The following is a 3,154-nucleotide window of genomic DNA, read 5'->3' as shown; positions in this document are numbered from 1 at the left end:
TAATCAGGGCATGGGGTTGTTCACTATCTAATCAGGGCATGGGGTTGTTCACTATCTAATCAGGGCATGGGGTTGTTCACTATCTAATCAGGGCATGGGGTTGTTCACTATCTAATCAGGGCATGGGGTTGTTCTAATCAGGGCATGGGGTTGTTCACTATCTAATCAGGGCATGGGGTTGTTCATATAATCAGGGCATGGGGTTGTTCACTATCTAATCAGGGCATGGGGTTGTTCACTATCTAATCAGGGCATGGGGGGTTGTTCACTATCTAAATCAGGGCATGGGGTTGTTCACCATCTAATCAGGGCATGGGGGCATTGTTCACTATCTAATCAGGGCATGGGGTTGTTCACTAATCAGGGCATAATCAATCAGGGCATGGGGTTGTTCACTATCTAATCAGGGCATGGGGTTGTTCACTATCTAATCAGGGCATGGGGTTGTTCACTATCTAATCAGGGCATGGGGTTGTTCACTATCTAATCAGGGCATGGGGTTGTTCACTATCTAATCAGGGCATGGGGTTGTTCACTATCTAATCAGGGCATGGGGTTGTTCACTATCTAATCAGGGCATGGGGTTGTCAGGTCAGTCAGTCAGTCAGTCTGCAGGCCAGTCGGTGAGCCAGCCACTCATTCAGTCATTCAGCCAGTCAGCCAGTCATTCAGCCAGTCAGCCAGTCATTCAGCCAGTCAGTCATTGAGTCATTCAGCCAGCCAATCAGCCAGTCATTCAGCCAGTCAGTCATTGAGTCAGCCAGCCAGCCAATCAGTCAGTCATTCAGCCAGTCAGTCATTCAGTCAGCCAGCCAGCCAGCCAATCAGTCAGTCAGTCAGTCAGCCAGCCAGCCAGCCAATCAGTCAGTCATTCAGCCAGTCAGTCATTCAGCCAGCCAATCAGTAAGTCAGGTAAAAAGTGGGCTCGCGTGTGAATGTCACCACCACAGCATTTCATCATAACTCACTGCCTTTACTGAGAGAGACACACACACACACGCACACGCACACGCACACACACACACACACACACACACACACACACACACACACACACACACACACACACACACACACACACACACACACACACACACACACACACGTTTCCTATGTAGGGTGCGGTGCTGATGGTAGAAGTGGCAGAGGCAGTGTTGGTGAGGGTGAGGTGAGCGTTTCCATGGAGACAGAGTAAACACAGCGGCAGATAATTGGGTCAGCCTTGATTTACTGGACATGTAAATGACTGTTTGACTGGCATTTCCTGTGTTTAGTTATAACTCTTCCCCTGATTCTGTCCTCTCTCACCAATCTATGGTATTTCCTGTGTTTAGTTATAACTCTTCCCCTGATTCTGTCCTCTCTCACCAATCTATGGTATTTCCTGTGTTGAGTTATAACTCTTCCCCTGATTCTGTCCTCTCTCACCAATCTATGGTATTTCCTGTGTTGAGTTATAACTCTTCCCCTGATTCTGTCCTCTCTCACCAATCTATGGTATTTCCTGTGTTGAGTTATAACTCTTCCCCTGATTCTGTCCTCTCTCACCAATCTATGGTATTTCCTGTGTTGAGTTATAACTCTTCCCCTGATTCTGTCCTCTCTCACCAATCTATGGTATTTCCTGTGTTTAGTTATAACTCTTCCCCTGATTCTGTCCTCTCTCACCTAATTTCTGTGGTTATTTCCCGTTCTGTTACCAATCTATGGTATTTCCTGTGTTTAGTTATAACTCTTCCCCTGATTCTGTCCTCTCTCACCAATCTATGGTATTTCCTGTGTTGAGTTATAACTCTTCCCCTGATTCTGTCCTCTCTCACCAATCTATGGTATTTCCTGTGTTGAGTTATAACTCTTCCCCTGATTCTGTCCTCTCTCACCAATCTATGGTATTTCCTGTGTCAGGGTTTAGTTATAACCCTTCCCCTGATTCTGTCCTCTCTCACCAATCTATGGCTGTACATGTTCACCTCTGATCCACCTGTTTGTTGTCACCTGTCATTCTACGTATCAAAGTTGAACAGAAGTCCCACCATGTTCCACAGACAGTCTCTCTCCTCCCCCTGTCCACAGTCTCTCTCCTCCCCCTGTCCACAGTCTCTCTCCTCCCCTATCCACAGTCTCTCTCCTCCCCCTATCCACAGTCTCTCTCCTCCCCCTATCCACAGTCTCTCTCCTCCCCCTGTCCACAGTCTCTCTCCTCCCCCTATCCACAGTCTCTCTCCTCCCCCTGTCCACAGTCTCTCTCCTCCCCCTATCCACAGTCTCTCTCCTCCCCCTATCCATAGTCTCTCCCCTCCCCCTATCCACAGACATTATGTCTCCTCCCCGTATCCACAGACAGTCTCTCTCCTCCCCCTACCCACAGACAGTCTCTCTCCTCCCCCTACCCACAGACAGTCTCTCTCCTCCCCCTATCCACAGACAGTCTCTCTCCTCCCCCTATCCACAGACAGTCTCTCTCCTCCCCGTATCCACAGACAGTCTCTCTCCTCCCCCTATCCACAGACAGTCTCTCTCCTCCCCCTATCCACAGACAGTCTCTCTCCTCCCCCTACCCACAGACAGTCTCTCTCCTCCCCGTATCCACAGACAGTCTCTCTCCTCCCCCTATCCACAGACAGTTTCTCTCCTCCCCCTATGCACAGACAGTCTCATTCCTCCCCCATCCACAGACAGTCTCTTTCCTCCCTCTGTCCACAGACAGTCTCTCTCCTCCCCCTATCCCCAAACAGTCTCTCTCCTCCCCCTGTCCACAGACAGTCTCTCTCATCCCCCTATGCACAGACAGTCTCATTCCTCCCCCATCCACAGACAGTCTCTCTCCTCCCCCTGTCCACAGACAGTCCCTCTCCTCCCCCTATCCACAGACAGTCTCTCTCCTCCCCCTGTCCACAGACAGTCTCTCTCATCCCCCTATCCCCAAACAGTCTCTCTCCTCCCCCCATCCACAGACAGTCTCTCTCCTCCCCCTGTCCACAGACAGTCTCTCTCCTCCCCCTAACTAGTCTTAGACACAACAGCAGAACACTGCCAGGTAAAACAGATACAGCCAGATATACAGAACTTAAAAGTATTGTATTCCCCGAGGATAGAACTTAAAAGTATTGTATCCCCCGAGGACAGAACTTAAAAGTATTGTATTCCCCGAGGA

Source organism: Oncorhynchus keta, chromosome 14, assembly GCF_023373465.1.
Source record: "Oncorhynchus keta strain PuntledgeMale-10-30-2019 chromosome 14, Oket_V2, whole genome shotgun sequence".
In the NCBI taxonomy this organism is placed as follows: Eukaryota; Metazoa; Chordata; class Actinopteri; order Salmoniformes; family Salmonidae; genus Oncorhynchus; species Oncorhynchus keta.
This window is presented reverse-complemented; position numbering follows the sequence as displayed.